This window comes from Phasianus colchicus, chromosome 11 (genome assembly GCF_987193195.1).
Source record: "Phasianus colchicus chromosome 11, bPhaCol1.hap1.1, whole genome shotgun sequence".
Lineage (NCBI taxonomy): Eukaryota > Metazoa > Chordata > Aves > Galliformes > Phasianidae > Phasianus > Phasianus colchicus.
This window is the reverse complement of record NC_143446.1, coordinates 4,543,088-4,561,494: the sequence shown is the minus strand read 5'-3', so window position 1 is coordinate 4,561,494 and position 18,407 is coordinate 4,543,088. Positions and strand designations below refer to the sequence as shown.

General features: G+C 38.9%; 1 protein-coding gene across 11 annotated transcripts in view; it reads right to left on the bottom strand.

Annotated features, from left to right (window-relative positions):
- Window positions 1-18,407, bottom strand: part of ATP2B2 (ATPase plasma membrane Ca2+ transporting 2) — a 393,147-nt gene that overhangs the window by 336,621 nt on the left and 38,119 nt on the right. The gene's annotated exons all lie outside the window — the stretch shown is intronic.

Sequence of the window (18,407 nt, the reverse complement as noted above, 5' to 3'; positions counted from 1 at the left end):
TGAGCACATTTTGTAACTGCTAGGCTTCACAGTCTGAAGCTAGAAGTCATTCTGACCTCTTCTGCCCCCTTACCTGCAAATCTTCAGCTGCCTTGATGCTGAATGGCTCTAAGCAGGTCTGGCTCACTGAATTACATCCGTAAAGTTCTTAATAAACAGAAGCTATCTTACTTATCCTCACCAAGTTTCAGGATGCTTAAGGCATTCCTCTCCATCAGTTCACTCAGTCACCACAATGTTTCAGTTCACCTGAAGTTTCCTCCTCTCTTTGCAGAGCTGGCATTACTCTTCAGTCCTTTCATCTTCAAGGTCAGTACAGCCTACACAGGGTCAATCTTTAAAACAACTCGGGGAATGCTGCATGCTGGAAGTAGTAGCTGAAATAGTATTTAAAAAAAAAAATCACGTGCTTCGAGTCCCCAGAGAACATATCTTGAGGATTTGAGTAGAAGACCATTCTGCTAAAGTTACATCAAAGTTCAGACTTACAATTACCGTTAGCATAATTAAATGTCTGCCTTCATTCCAGGGAACTCCTCTTAACTACAAGAAATCTAACGCTATTTTCATTTTATGCTTCAAAAATAAGATGCTGAGGCCTGTCACGCCCAGCTCTCAGAGCTGGAGCAGTTGTTTCTGCAATAGAAATGGTTCATCAGTTCCCATTCCTCACATACTCCAATAAAAATTGCCACTTTCAACAGTTAACTGAAGTCTGAAATCCCTTCATGTTCCAGGTCAAATTAAAGTCAGTCATTTATACAAATAATAAAGAAAGCAGGGAGAGTCAGCTGAATTTTAATTAAAATGAATGGCTGTGTAGGCTGGATGAGCCGAGCCGTTCTTCATCACCTGTTTTTGTGAACACAGAAGGCAGTACAGTATGTACCATCCATTAAGATAAAAGAGAAGGAGAAGCAGAAGCACATTCAAAATATTCCCTCAAGACAGACAGAAGAAAAAGCAATCTGTAGTTATGATCAAACTTCAGAACATATCCACTAAAGACCACACTACATTACATCCAAATCCCCACTTCATTCAATGAGAGTATCTAACCTCTACGTATTGTAAACCACTCCTTGCTAAATATCAGAGAATCCACGTTACTTATGTGTGCATCTACTTCTGCAGAAAGCCACCAGAATAATACAAAGCCAAGACACCACATCATACAAAACTCCCGATTCTGACATTGAAGATCTTAATTACAGATTTCTCTGCACTAGGAACAAGAGCAGCCTTTAATAGTTAAAATAACTTTTGACTATATTTTGAATTGCAAAGTGTGGAAACTTTTATAATGGCAGCTTTCAGGTGCAATACGAATGCAAGTTGTGAGATCTATGCAACATCTAGTTAGGACAGATGACATAGCTCAGTTTCTTATGTATTTTCTAAACATCCTGTCCCTAAAATTTAGTGATGAGAAGTCAGCCAGTAGTGCTGCAGGGCACAACCTAGAGCCAAGTCCCTGTGCTACAGCTACCTACTGTTGCTCAAACAGGAACTTCAACAGCTTCATCACAAGCTGCAGGCATGGTCCAGAGCACATCCTCAGATGAGATGGGAAATGGCAACATTATTCATAGTCACTAGCTGTGTTTGGGAAGCAGCACGCTGCCATTTTGGATTTAACACTCCACTTTCACTGTAGCTCATGGAGGACTACCAGCAGCTGTTCTCAAATCTTGTTTCACGCACAACAAAATTTTGCCTTAACGTGGTCCACTGAGACATAAGCTTAATAATGACAGAATGAATTCAACTGATATCCGTCAGAGCACAAGGAAATCAAAGTTATTTTTTTCCTACTGACCAATATACATATCTATGTAAGCCTGCATATATGCTGCATACATCTGCAACCTTCCCCATCTAGACTGCTAGCAGCTGGCTTGGGGTTCCTAACACAGGTAGCAAATACTGCTGTTGCAAAAGCTTGTCTCCAATTTGATCATGGAAAGAAGTTTGTCTAGTGGTCAGCAAAGGGTCAACATTACCATATTACAGCAACTAAAGCCACATGTTTATTTCTTGGCAGGGAGGGGAAAATAAATGAAAACAACTTAAAATTTGCCTCACTAGTGAATATTTCAGCCATTTAGTTATGACAAGACACACAGAGTGCAATTTATATTTTCTTCCATCAAGTGCAAAGGCCTACTAGGAAACCTGACTAAATCAATGAACAGGCAGGTTTTTTCTGAGGAAAAACACCCAAAAACATCTATAAAACTACAAAGTAATGGGTCTTTGTTCTTCCACATAGAAAGCAATAAAGGTAATCAAGCACATTTCTCTGTAGCACTTCATCACCTTGATGATTAATTCCAATTTCAGAAAAATAATTTCTAAAAGATTGCTTGACCTTTCTTTATAAACACTGACATTCTAATGTCAAATGCCCTCAGCACATCCCTATAAGTGTGGTAGCAGATCACAGTGCATGGTAAAGGAAGTATGAAGTTTAATAGCATTCAATATATTTTGATAAGTGTTTCAGAAGGAGCTAACATTAAAGAGGTCAGTCAGAAATAAATGGAACATTAAGTAAATACCCTCTTAAAATAATAAGATGGATGAATTTATTAAAAATAAATTTCAAAAATAGATTGCTTTTCTGACTACTATACTTGCTTCCACTGGCAAAGGAAATGGGAAAAAAATAATGGATTTGGCATCATCTCCCCAGGGACAAAGATAATTGATCTGTGAGGGAAGGCCTTTATCTAGCACAGAGACAGCATGTGTACAGCAGATGGAGGAAAAAAATTAAAAATCAGATCATTTCGTTGGCAGATCTCCAGAATTGCTTATCAGCTCCTACCACTCTAACTCAAGAAGTCTAGGTAATTTGAAATGCTGGTGAGGTTGCCAGTGATAATATTCTTTTTTTTTTTTTTTTTTTAATATATAAACTAGAATGAAGAAGGCTGGGGGAGAGCACAGGAGGGGGGAGGAAAGGCTCCCAGTTTTTTTTACAATATGCAACACCTCAGGGCTCCTTATTCCTTCTGAACCAGTTCTTCCTGGCAAATGAATCTCTTTAAATGAAGAACATTTTAGTGTAACTGTATAATATAAACAAGTAGTACAGTCATTGGCCTGACAACACATGAACTGCAGGTTTATCCAGCGGACAGATTTTGTTGCTGTTGTTTTTGTCTGATTTTTAAAACTGATTTCTCAGCTTATGATCTACTCCACAGAAGAGAAGATTCTTGCAACAAGAAAAAAATCTCAATTTTTGGGGGGGTAATAAGTAAAAGTAGGTATAAGCAAGGGGTATAAGTAAATTCATTACTGCAAACAGCTTATAGTGTGATTAAAAACTCTACACAACCACCTCTATGAATGGTTATTTAAGAGACCTAATTCTCTACTGCAGAAAGAGATGAAGACAGAAGGCGGCATCTAGGAACGCTGTATGAAGTCACACTGCATTGCTGAAAACAGGCTGCCAGGTAAGAGCCTTCAGCATTGTACAGCAACTCAGGAGGCTTCAAGTCTCTTAAAAAAAGAGAAGAGTTTGAAAGGAATTGTAGTTTCTCTAGTAGATAGGAGAGCTGCTCTGAAAACAAACGTTACTCGGCTTACAGAAGTCAGCATACAAAACAACCTGAAGAGCAGCAATTAGCTTAATATCTCAAAAAGAAAAAATAAGCAGCCTAAATTTCTACAGAAAGTTCATAGTCAGTTAGAAAAGAGAGCAATACTGATGAAGTTTACCCACAAAATAGATGGTGGAAGCAGATTCCATCACCAAAAAGCTATCTATCGCCATTGTCAACCACATGGCGTTGACAGCTCGTTACTTCAGATGAGCAGAAACAAAAATACTCTCAAAAATCTAGTCCTACTGGCTTGTCAGAAATATGGTTATTTAAGACTAACGTGGAAAAGAAAAACAGATGTGATCTAACCAATGCATGCAAACGTTTACTTAGGGAAGGTAATCTCTTGATTTTATACCATTTTGAGAATCACAAATGGGTAAAAGCATCATAAAAACCTTGAAAGGAAACATAACTGGGAGGAAGAGCATTCCTCATTGTTCAGCTGACATTACAGGCTAAACTCTGAAAGAAACAATTCATCAGCAACACATTATTGCTCATTCTGAGCATTCAAAAGAATCTCTTAATTCACCTCATCTTCACTGACCCCTACTACATACTCTATAATGCATTATGCAACTTTTTGTCTGTCTTTTGTTTCTCAGCCTTATTTCACAATCGTGAAAAACACCCTCATTTTCCTCTAAGTGTAGTAGACAGCCTTATTAAACGTACTGTTTTCAATGCCTTTCAGTAGCAGACAAATTATTCGCATTAAACATGTTAGTGGTATGATGGTAATGTTTATTCCTGTAGTACCCTTCTTCCAGTAAATGTTTCAGCAAATTAAATCACAACACCTACTTCTCCTCTTTAGAAGTAATATGAAAAAATAGGAAAAATATCCTGCCTGACATACAGTTTTAATCCTAAATCTTGACGTTAATAAATGAGTTACTTTGGGCCGCAGAGATAATTTATTTCTGACCTACACATGCATGAGTTCTGAAAAGGCATTTCAATCCATCCTCACAGTGCCTCCTGTAAGCAGTGTGATCGTATCAAGCAATATGCAATAGCACACAATTTTGACTCCCCAGTCCATCCTCTTGATACACAAAGACGTGCAGTCCTTCCCTCCCCCTCCTACACAGAGCAGTCTCACAATCTAGGCTTCAGTGCATGATTTACACCACTGCAACACAACTGCAGGGGCACAGCTGCCACGCACTCCAGTTTCACACAGAGCAAAGGCTCAAGAAATTGGCTGAACACACCAGGCATCTGCACTGCTACACACAGCAAAAGGCTCCAAGTTCCATACATTGCACACTAAACCTTCAGGAACTGCCAAGTGCATATCAGTAGTGCAACTAGTTTACTGATTAGTTAACTCTTTCAAGAAAAAATTAAGAACAGAACACAAGTGACATTAATTGCAACCTTAAAATCTGAAAGAGATATAACGTGGGTATCATATTTACATATTCAACATTACTCAGTTGAAAGCAGTATAAAGCCACTGAAAAACATAGCCTTTTACTAGTTAAATTATCTTGATTTAATGGCCATAATAGTAATCATTAAGTGCTTTATGAAACTTGGAAACATATCCTAGGAACAAAGTTCAGTTCAAGTAATCATTCATGAATAAGCTGAGTAAATACACCATTCAAACAACCGTGCTAAAATCCCAGTTACAACATTCACTAAGAACCAAAACAACAAATAACCAGAAGTTACAGGCTGTGCATGGCATCCTACTTTTCCACACCAGTTAGAGCTTCCCAGGAAGTTCCCACGCACACGAAGCAGAACACAGGAGGCCACAAAAGCAGGCGGGTGCAGGGCAGGCAGTGCTCCCTGTGTGAGGGCTGCAGGCAGGGCCAGGCTGCTCCGCACGTATTTTGTGGTAAGGCTCTCCTGCACCTCACAGAAAACCCAGCCTCCCTCACGAGAAGCAGAGCTGTTGCTATGAACACAGCAATATGAAACTCTCCCCAAGTAAAAACTTCAAGTTAAACCACAATTTCGTATTTATTATGACTGATGAAAACAGAAAGTATGCAAGATTGTAGTTTAACGGCTTAAGTCCCAAATTAATGAAAACTAATGGCAAAATGCACAGTCATTTTCAAGGCAACAATCACCACCACCACCTTTTACTTTCACCTTTCCACCCACTGCCCCAGGCTTTTCAACAGATACTATATGGCACGCCTCAAATAACATATACAATTAAACTGCCATTAAGCTTTCTGAAATATGAAACTTAATTACCAAATATTGAAAACAAATTTACTACTACATCTGGAAGTAACTGCAGGTGGAGTTGGGCTAGCATCCAGCAAGCATTGCAGCACCATCAGAAACCTCATCTCAGCCTCCACGGCTTCTAGTTTGCATAACATCTCAAGATCACAAGAAGTTTGTCTATTTTAGGAAGAAACTGCAGCAAATAAAAATCCCATTCCCATCCCCACTCTCTAGTTTTATTTCACTGAAGTACAATTATTGGTTGGGATCACAGAATGACTTAGGTTGGAGAGGATCTTAAAGATCATCTAGTTCCAATCCATTACGTGAGCAGGGATCACTTTAAAGTAATTACCACAAGAACCTTTTATCTTATAACAAATTCTTTTTTCCTTGACTAAGTTTCCAATACTTACAGCCTGGAAAGACAGACTTCTGTGGGCTTTTGTCCATTTGTATGTGTATATTTATCCAATGCAAAGCTTAAGAAACCAGCTCTGGCTATTATTATTATTAATACCTATACTTCACAATATCATTAGAAATTAAAAGTGAATCTAACAGGTGTTATCAGAAGAAATATTAACTGGCATTTACCAAGACATCGTTAATTACTTGTCAGTTTTACAGAAGTCACCTGCAATCTTCCAGAAAAAAATAACAAGAAATGCATGAACATTAGAAGACTGCTAGCATGATAACATACAAAATAGAAGTACATACAAAATACTCAGACAGCATTTGCCATGCAAAAGGTCAGTTCTACACCCGGCTGAACTGTCTGGCTATAATCCCACAAAGCATTTAGTTGTATGAGACAAGATAACATTAATATGTCTTTAGCCACTTTCTCAGCTATGGTTAACAGTCACATAGAGCACTTTCAGAGAACACAAGCACTGCAAGAAAAAAAACTCATATTTCAAGTATTAAAGAAATAAAGATATTCATTACTATTATTCCGAAAAAACAGTTTCAAGAACTGCAAAGCAGTGTGCTCCAATGGCAGGTTACAGCTGGGCACAAGATTCTTTAGTTTTCCTTATTTGTGCCTTTTTGCTCCCCCACAAAATAGTCCTTCCTTACACACAGTTTTTGAGTGGGCACTCAACTCCAACATAAGAATGTAAATCAATCTCAACAGTTTTATTCAAATTGTCAGTAGCTTAAAGTACTTACTTTTAGAAAGACTCTTATAACACATTAAATTTCATGGAAAAAACAGCATATTTAGTGTGTGCACATGTGTATCATATATGCTATGTTGTATACATTTTTATCACCCATCAGAACTGAAGTCATCTTCCACATTAGGATGGAGTAGTGATTCCTGCAAGCACCTTTGTTTCCTTGTTGATGGGAGTGCTGTTTTTAATTACCCATAATTTTGAGGGCCACCTAAAAGGTGGCAGAACCCACAGAAAACAACAAAAGAAAAACAAACCACACAACCACAAGCATATTGGAAAGTTACACTACTAGTAACAGCTGCCTCACTATTTCACTGTCACTTCCACTGTTTGTCATATAAACTACACTACAGAATTCTTGGTTCTGCTCTGCAAGAGGTTCCACACCCATTACTAAAGCACCATCTAACAGTTCTGGGTCAGCAGACAAAGTCAAGTTATCATTTTAAATCAAAGTACTATAACAACTAAGCAATCTCACTTGTTTTACAATGAAAAGACCGAGTAAATTATTTTTTTAAAACAGATACAAAGACACGTGTCAAGGTTTCAGCATGTCTCTTCTTTGAAGATGACAGCCCTGGTCTGCAGGTGACTAGCAATGGCACACAGCAGTCACCATGCTGCAAATCCAGTAACATTTCAGCTAGCTGAAAGCAGTTCTGGTAGTCCTCCAGTACTTGACTCAGGCTTTTTTGCCCCCTCCTGCCTCTTTCTAAGATAATGTTTCAGACACCTTTTTGCTTCATAATGAAGACCTGAATTGCAGACAAAGTGAAAGCAGTAAAGCAGAACAAACAGCTTTGATTATCTTTTTCAAATATTGTTATTTTGGCATGAAAGTGTTTGGCTCACACAATGCCTTTTTTTATTATTATTATTATTATTTCAAACCTGAATAGGTTCAGAGGAGCAGAGGCACAATGAGTACAATTCAGTACATCTTTCACACAGACAAATACACTGTCAGAGCAAACACTGCTTTCTGCATTCAGCAACAGAAAGGTCTGACAGGGACCTATAGAATTTCTACTGTGGAATATGGATATGCTCAAGTTATTTTATCAAAAAGAATTCGATTCAAATCACAGAATCACAGAATTGTAGGGGTTGGATTCAAATGAAGTCTTCATGATGCGACTGTATACATACAAGTAGTTTTGGTATGTGTATATATTTACGTATGTGTCTATATCTAATTATATATTTAAATTACTTAGAAATTAGTTTTATCAGCCATGTACAATTTCAAAACCAATCCCATCAAACAGCTTTAGATTTTCTGGCTGAGGTAGATAAGGAAGAGCTCTAAAAACATCCCAACAAACAATTCAAGCCTTACTCTATGGTTTTTTTTTACTGGAAGTATTTGAGAAATGAATAAGGAAAGAAGAAAAACCAGGCCTAAATTCATAAAAAATTACTAACACTCAAGTTTGTTTTACAGTTTACTCAAGTACAGAAAATTTTCTATTAAAAAACATTAATATTTGAAACCACATAAATCGTATCTAAACAAAAATATAGAAAGCTTTTGTTAAGTGCTTCCTCCATTTTTTCTCTAAAATGATCAGTTTGTCTCTATATGATTTTCACCAACTTAATTTCTACTAGTTTGCTTCATTAGCTTTCTAAAATATTTTCCTTTGTACTCCTTAACAGCTTGATGAGTAACACACGCTCCCTTCATTACCCATGAAATAGTGTTTCGCTATTCCACTGGAGGAGAATAACCTACATTATCACAGATCCAGTCTCCAAACTTCAAATGTAGAAGGAAAAAAACTACTACTGAAATGTAGAATTCTCACCACTGATCCAAGGAAAAGAAAAGCTGCTTTGAACAGCAAGAAAGTTTACCTTGAAAACTTATGAGACTGTGACAGCCTCTTGTCACCTTGTCAACAAAAGAATTAAGAAATATATTAATATTCAAGCCTTTCCATCATTATTGATTTTTTACATGTGAATTAATTAGAGCATCAAAACTTGATATTTTCAGAAACGGACACTTGGTTTGTATATGCTGCTTTAACCATAAAACACATTGAAACAACTAAACTAGAATAACTGGAGCACAGCTGTTCACTAACCTGCCACTTGCCTGCTTCTCTCAGATGCTCCCCAAAGCTAGAACACTGCTTTCCAGAATAAAAATAGGATCCCTAGCATATCAGTTTTCCACAGGTTCATCTAGTGCTTTTACTGTTGAGCTCTAACACGCCAGAGATACAAACAAATGCAAGATGCACTAAAAAGCAGGATTCTGGCTAAAGCATGCATTGATGTGAGACACGCTTCTTCACATCTCTTCTTAGCATTTGTCCATGCACATTGAGGAACAAAGAATTGAGCATTCACATAGCAATTACATTCAGGTTCAGTTGTCATCTTCAAAACATGCTACTACTTAAACCCTGGAATTACACCGTCAGTACAGCAAGCTCTCTTCTCAGAGATGGTACATCAATTCTTTTAAATGTCGCTAGGCTGAGAGTGACTTCCCCACCCTGCTAAAAGAGAATAGAAATAACCTAGAAGAACATCCTTGAAATTTAACTGGAATGTTGCTATTTCATTCAATTAACACAACTTCACGCCCTCTCAGTCCTGACTCCAGTTAAGTTTGTTGTAAACATCACGTACTTCAAATCCGATGGATTTCTTCACCCACACTCATTTTTGAATCCTACTATGCTTCAAAAAAAAAAAAAAAAAAGCAAGTGGATTTCAAAATGGGATGAAATGGCCTATCCATGCATCTCACATACATGTTCATTACTCTTTAGTCTACTACATAGGTAATTGTCTTCTCTATTCTCAATGTTCTTAAAAATCAGCCTCATGAGGAAAAATGTTTAACAAGTCCTATTTGCCACACTCAAAGAACACAGAGGATTCCAGAAAGCATATGTAGTGCTTTCCACAGGAGATTTTGAAGAAATATTTCTCCGCAAAAAATATTAAAAGCAGATGACTAAGTCATAAAATTTAAGACATGAGGGCAGAAAGTCAAAAATAGAGTTACAAAACACAGTAATGATTACGATGGGTCAAAAAGTACCTCAGTAATTATCATCTGGGAAGATAACTGAAGACTCTTCAATAATAAAGACAACAGCAGAAAGCAAGATTGGACTAGAATGCTTTAAGCAGAAGGAAAAAGCATGTGATATCAAACAAGAAAACCAAGAAGATGAAAACAAACAAATCTTTTTTCAGACACCAAATATTTAGCAAATTGAAGGTTCCAGTAGCTTTGACTTTCTCCTAAAATGAGTTAAAATAGTTAACCATAATGGATAAAAATAAGAGAACTGAGATAATTCATTTCAATGCAGCATTGCTTGGAGTTGCATAGATATATATTCTCTGACAACTTAAAGTGGATATTTCAAGATACTTCCACAAAATTAGTGCAAGTCTTTCATTTGTCTATGATGTTACATTCCGTTTCATACGCTATTAATATTCAGTTGCCTAAGTAACATTTTATTGAGTAGCATCTTACAAACATGACAGGAAGAAAATTCAGTTCAGAATTTAGTTTTGTCCTCAACAGACTTAAGATAGCATTTAAATCAAGGAGAACAGCAGCAATGCTTAAGTCAGCAAAATCTCAACAAGAAAGATGATACATTTACTCCAGGGGCACAACACACTGGTACAAACCAGATGGAAACTTCCTGGTGAGCCATTTGGACTGAGGGTTCTTGAATTTTGTGCTTACATCTGAGGTCGTACACAGCTTTGCTTGACATTATTTTTCTTCAGAATCTATATGGTTGTTGCACCTCAAGGTCACCTTCCTGACCTTGAAATACTAATATCTACATTCAAACAGAAAATCTTATTCAAAACAGCATCAGTAGACCTGAATAGTCAAATTCCAGAAGTGTGACTATTACTGCTTTCTTAATTCTCTCCTTTTGAGCTTTGATACAGTAATCACAGTGCACGTCTTTGTCCCAAGGTAACAATTCAAACTTCTAATTTCACCCCATTTTAAATCCTCCGGCTGCTCCAAGTTTGCTTCACCCCCTTCTCCCCCCCCCCCCACCTCCCCCCATCTCAATGAGAAAAACACTAATATCTCTTAGATCACTGCAGCATTACTGTGTCCAGATTCACAGCCCCAGAAACACTGCCAGCAAACACCAGCAAATCTGTTCTTTCTGATACGTCATGCTCTAATAGGAGGCACAGCTGGACATCACAACATTGGGTCCGAGCTGAGAAGCACCACACCTTTCAACCACACCATCCCTCCCTTCCCTCCAGTCACGACTTTCTACACAAGCTTTGAGGAGACAACAAAGCAGGAATTTCTCCCACTGGCTTTGTGCAGCCAAAGCCCCATCTCCCTTCACGTGGGATTACCCTTCCAACCTCTGGCTTTCAGCCTCAGAGTTTTACTGGTGTAAAGGAAACAGCAGGTTACATGGATCGGTGCACTAAAAATTGAAAGATCAAGACAGTGATATTGTGATTGTGCCCAAAACTGCACACAGTTTTCAGTATTAGGGCAATTCTAGCTTTAAGTCCAAGCACAAGAATCAAGGTAGAAAACACTGAGATATTGATCATACCCAAAGGAGGAAGGGGAGCAGCTTTCAGATACCTATATTGTTGGATTCATTTAGAAGATGCACAAATTAGTTTAATAAGGCAAATAAATATTACATTTTCAAAAACTATAATTATTCCTACAAATACAGAGATGAAAAAATATTTCGCTGACCATCTAGCAAAATTAAAACCTATTGTTTTATTTTTCTCAGGGTACAAAGAAATGGATTTCAGATATTTTCCTCCCTCTAATTTTAACGGGCTTTTTAATAATAAAATAAAGACAGAGTATTGTTGCTTCCTCAGAGATTCCTGCCACTGAGAACTGACTACACACCTGCCACAGAATGACTGACAAATTATGTAAGTAGAAAGCAATTAGTACGATCAAACACCGACTAAGCAGATTACAGGCTAGGAAACAAGGAAAATGCTCTGCTAGCAAACATTACAAACCCAAACATCTCATTGGTGCATGACAGTGATATCCAGATTGTGGTCTGTAAAGGATTGGTTGGTTCTCGCATTGAAACTTCTTACCAAGTTTTGAAGGGCGAACAAGCAGCTGCAGGCTGGGCACCAGCTGCCTTTCAGGTACCACTGGTACTTTTTGCAGCCCCAGGAATGGGTTCCCCATGCTGCCAGGCATCCCAGCTGCTCTCCTCACCCTGCTGGTGGATGTGGCAAGGAGAGCCAGCAGTTCCAGCTGCAGGGCTGCGTACTACACTGCAGGGAGCTGAGAGAGAGGAGGAAATCCTTTCAGTCTTCCCCTTGCTGTACTTGGGCATTAATAGGATAGCAAAGGGAGAAAGGATGAAGCTGTTTTGCTGGTTCCTCTGTAAGCACAGGCACTGGTTTGATTGCTCAGGACTGGCCAGTTTCCCATCTCCAGGACTTAAGGCTGTAAATCAGAAACTCCCAACCATGTAGTTGCTCCTTCACCCTCTTGCAACAAATTCCTGGAGATGTTGCCAGGAAAGAGCCAAGGATCTAATTATATTAACTGCACTCCTTCCACACACTAAAGATGTATCTGCAGGGGGAACCACCAGCAGCTTCCCAACTCATTTCTCCAACAGAGCAACAAGATGTAAATAATGCCTTCCTCAAGTAATAGCTGTGACCTACTGACCAGCTGCATATGAAGCATCCACGCTGAACAAATATCAGTGCCCAGCACAAGGCATCACCAGGAACTGCAATCAACCTCAGGAGCTGTTCTTCAACCTGCCAAAGGGCATCCTGAGAACTGAACACCCTGGCCTCGTGTGCTATCTGTGCTCAGCTGCCCAGTTTGGAGGATGAGGGGAAAAAAAAAAAGAGTAAAGAAGTTTTTATTTGATAGGTGCACCTGGAATAAAGTTCCAGGCTTGGCAGCAGGAGGCTATGCTCCACTCGTAGCAGTTCTAGAGGACGTTCTGGAACATTCCAGAACTGTAGCCTCCACAGAACAGCCAGCAAATGGCCAGAAGCTCTAAGAGAAAGGAAGGACAGTGCTGAGCAGCCTGCAGCATGCCACCAGAGCACAGGAAAGGGAAGAAGCAGCAGAAAGACACTGCTGTGCCCACACCCCCATGCAAAAGGGACTGCAACACCCCGTTGTTTTACAGTGATAAGCTACAGCTACTGACTTTGGCTGCCAGCAAGTTTTAGACCAACGTTTGTGCCCTACAGGGCAGAGAACAGACATTCTGTTGACACTCCTACAGCCAGTGATCCGTCGTATGGTTACTTGCAACCAAAGGGGTAGGGCTCCCATATAAAAGCAACTGATTGCAGCCCCACATTCCAATTCACTGCACTGCACAGGTCTCAGCTTCTGTCAAGAGAAGAAGGAATAGCCCAGGACCAGCATCTCTGCCATAGCCAATGAGCTACCAAGGGTGAACAGCACTGTACACAGCCCCAGATGTAGAATGCTTCTGGAACTTGCACATTTATCTGGCTCACACACCAGCTTTGTTTTCCTTTTTATTTTGGTTACAGAAATGACAGTTTATTTAGATAGTATGAACTTTATCTCAAACTACTTTAGGTACTTCTGCACTGTTTTGAAGCTTTCTCCAAATGCATATACCACTCAATTTATTCTCCAACACGCTTCAGAGCTTGTTTATTTTAATCCATAGCAATAAACCTGACTTAGTATATCTAGAAACTTTACTTTTAATTCAGTATCTTCAGCTAAAGACCTCAAGGAAATTGTTGTCAGAGTTATCAAATAGATCTAGAACTGTTTCCCATAGCATTGAAGGCCAACAAAAAAACGCAGCTAAGACATTCAGAGATCACAGCACTCATAAATAATACTGCTGTAGTTAGTGTTTTCCAAATTTATTTCTTAACATTTGTGTTACTTATCAGACTACACAGTATTCTAGATAGCATTCTCTTTTTCAACTGAGAAATCAGTGTTTTCAGAGCTCAAGATGTCATTCTCCCTGAACTCAGCAGAGAGATGTCTCATATTGGAAGCTTATACCTACAGATCATAAGCATAAATCACTTCTGAGCAACTCCTGGAAGTTCTTCCCACCCCAGTATGTTACCGGAAATAAGAATCTACTCTTTTAACTGAAAATATATCAAAAGATAAACTCCATAATGCATATCTCCATGAAACCACATTTTACCTATTTAGCCTCAACCACATTTGACTGCAGTCAGCTTAGCAGTGTTTCCAGCCGTAAATACAAGGGCCACAGTTCAGCTTTTTTTGCTCTCTGAGAAAGTGAAGTTGGGAATTTACATACAGCATGTATCCAACCTTGTATTTTAGATGCAATATGCAAGTATTTGCATGCGTCTTCACTAATGACTTTGCAAGTTTTCAACTTTTTTTTTTTTTTAAACAAGCACTTCTAGAACAAAATCAAAACTAAAGTTTATGTTGCATTATCTTACCCACAGTTAGAGGGCTGAGATTTAGTTAAAAGCCAGAGAATGAGTGGAACCGGGGGTGAGTGGAACTGGCTGCATCAAATCACTCAGTTTTAAGAAGGCATCTATGAACACTACTCAAAGTATTAAAAGAATCGGCCTGCAGAAATAATAATCTTGTTTTATTTATAGTTGAAGGTTATGGGAAATCTGCCCTGATATATATATATTTAAATACAACTTCCCAGATTAATTTTGGTAAGAGAATTCAAAGAATGAACAGCTATGGGAAAGTTTAAATTCTCATTAAATACACCTGAGTATCCTTGTTCAAAAATGGTTTATACTTGGTCACTCATTAAGCAACAAGTACTATAGTGTAGCTGCAATAAATGTTTGTGGTAATCTACAGTTTATTAGAAGCATGTACATCTGTAGTTTTCACATGTTTGTTATTTGTCACTTGTAATTACCATATTATTGAATAATTAAACTCAAGAAAAATAATCCATAAAATTACTTATTTTCTTAGACGAACTAATTAATGCAATCACTAACCTTTTGAGAAAAGGCCTTACGTTCAAATCTGCTGCACAAGCTTTTGAAATAACATCCAAAACTTCTTATCCCTTGCAGGGAAAAAAATATGATAGCAAGAGGATGCCTTTTTTGTGTACTTACTGCTCTGTCAATTGCTTGTATTAGAAAAATAATTTTGTCACTTCAGCTTGAGTTTAAAATCCTGTCTGTTCTGACTACTGAATCAGCCATGTGCAACATCAACAAGCAATAAGGAACTGAGCCTGAACCCCAAGATACTCATCAACCTTACAGAAACTGTTAAATCTGTGTTCTTATATGCCCAGTCATTCACCCTGCTGCTACACTTGTGATGGAGTTCTGCCCCATACTAACTGAAGTATACAATACAGGTTAAGACACTTTTATCTGAACAGCCACAGTACTTCCCAACTTCATACAATTTTTACAGAAATGCTAATAGATCTGAGTCATCCATCCATTTGATTACTCACAGAAATAGCACCTTAATAAGTAGCATCATACTCATTCTTTTTTTTCCTCCTTTGATAGGGGTAATGTTTTTGTTTTTATTCTTTGAGGAAAGTCAGGGAAGTTGAATCTTTACAGTAAATGCGTTATAAATATATGTTAAATATAAGTTATGCATTATAAATGCATATTCTCTAAACATTCATGCTATAGGTTCACCATTTTGAGGCAGCTTTCAGCTAGCCCCTGCAGACATGGCATGCAGAGACCAGAGCCTTGAACCACAATTTTCATTGACAATAACAGTGACAACAGGAGCAAGTGTTCTAGCAGCCATCATGTACCAAAAAAAAAGGATGAGGAAAGGACACCTTGGTAATTCACTGAAGCAGAAATTTTATCTTCTCTGCACTACATTCAACAAATCCACCCCACACTTGCTGCTCCCTGCAGGAACTGAACAGACCTGAGGTAACAACACCAAACGATACAAGACATGGTCTGTATTATGCTAAAACAGACTGTGGTGCCCACCTGCACTGAGGTGCCTCAGGAAGGAATCCCTTTGTGTTGACTGCCTTAAGACATTCTCTTCAGGAATGCTGCAGCTACCTTCATCAGCACTGCAGGTAGGTTAAGTGCTGGTGTCAGGTGCCTGCCAGCTGGAATGCAGCATCAAGGGGCCCAACTGCTCACTGTCTCCTCCATCACACTTTTAAAGACCTGGGCCTGGCCACTAATAAAGACAGTGATTTATTTATTCAGTAAAGCATGTTCATTAACCATTAGGAGACGCTAAGGCAGTATTTCATCTTAGGAGAAGCACATGGCATTGAGACATATTCTCTCTCATATGCATGCATGCACAGAAATAACTCTGAACATCTTACTTTCCTTATTAAGTTTTCTCTGTTATCATCTATTCTTGTTCCTATCTCTCATTCTTCTACCTCAGTCAAGAAGGCAACTGTGTGTTCATTTGACTAAATATGTATTTCTACACAGTTCACGTGTATACTATTTAACTGTTTATTTTCAAATACAAATATATTACATGTATACTTAATTCAACAGTGATGATTTAAACCTATAATGGAATGAAAGAATATCCCAAATTGGAAAGGAATCATAAGGATCATCAAGTCCAACTCCCAGCTCCACACAGGACCACAAAAAAAATTAATCAGACCACACATCTAAAAGCAGTTGTCCACACACTTCTTGAACTCCACTGCTGTAATCATTTTCCCAGGTAGCCTGTTCCAGTGCCTGACCACTCTCTCAGTGAAGAGCCTTTTCCTGATATCCAACCTGAACAGCCCCATCACAGCTTCATGCCATCCCCTTGGACCCTCCTGCTATCACCAGAGAGAGAAGATCAGTGCCTGCCTCTCCGCTCCATCACATGAGGAAGCTGTAGGCCGCAATGAGGCCTCCCCACAGACTCCTCTTCTCTAGAAAGAACACAAACAAAGAGACTTCGGCAACTTGCCACTCGTCCCCTCTAGACCATTCACCATCTTTGTTGCCCTCCTTCACTCTGAAGGAAACTCTGATAGCTTTATGCCTTTTTTGTACTGTGATGTACGCAGCACTCGAGGTGAGGCTGCACCAGTGCAGGGTAGAACAGGACAATCAATTCCTTTGACCAGATGGCAAAGCCATGCTTGATGCACCCCAGGATATAATTAGTCTTCCTGGCTGCCTGGACATACTGTTGATTCATCTTCAACTTGCTGTTGACCAAGACGCCCCAGATTCCTTTCAGCAGAGCAGCTCTCCAACATTTCATCCCCTAGGTCATCATACAGCCAGGGCAGCCCCTTCCCAGGTACAGAATCCAGCACTTGTTAAACTTCACACAGCTGATTGCTCAGCTCTAATTTTTCTAGATCTCTCTGGAAGGCCTCTCCACCCTTTGCAAATCAACAGCTATAAAGAAACATTATCCACTCTTCACTTCCATTTTTATTTGTCATCAACTTTAAGGACTATTACTGGAGTCAGCCAAGTTCCTGGTGTTTGGTTTTTAAGATAACAATTCTGTTAACTCACTTCAGGAGAAACATCCACATTACTGTAAGCACACAAGGCAGAAGGGCTCATGCACTTGGTTTGTTTAGATAGCCAGGCTGAAAGATACCAGAGATCATTTTAGCTTCTGACAGCATCAGCTTCGAGGAGATTGATGCCAACCCTAAATATCAATGTTAATCAGTTGCTCTTCTTCACAGCTTTAGGATGCTCGTATAAACTGCTTCACTCAGTGATATCTAATTGGCTTTATAGACAAGAGAACTGGAGTGTTAGTTCATTTGCTCTTCATCACTTCTACCATCCAGTAACCTGAATTCCTCATTTCAATTACCATGCGTCCCAAGCTTAATTATTTCTGTCTGACACTGCCTGAGTGCTATATAAAGCAAAGAACTTTTCTGTTTTTTCTACGATAGTTTTACAAGCTTCAGTAGTTTTGACTGGACAACAGTTAATTTTCTCCCTAGGGTACCTTTTGCTTCCTCTAATTCTTAGAGAAACCTCACCTGCAGCCTGGAATTTACTTTGCCAACTAATCTCACTACTGACACTGATACACACGGAGGTACAAGTAGCAACAGGACAGTTAATTGAGCAACTCACTGCTCTTCTGCCTCTTGCACTATAGCACCATTTGGAGATCAAGTATTTATTATTGTCAGCAAAGTCCCTCCTGCTGATACACAGAGAGTTTCCTCAGCTACTCTAATTGACCACAAATTAACTGGAATAGTAGCTACGTTACAAAGCGAGACAAATAATTAAGATAAGTGTTAGGCCCCACTTGACCTAAACAGCCTTTTTAGGAAAACATAAGCCTAGTAAATAAATTCTAGCTTACTCCACCAGCCCCACACTTCCTCCTCAGAGAAGCAAGAAAGATGTTTGGGCTCTGTGGTGCTTC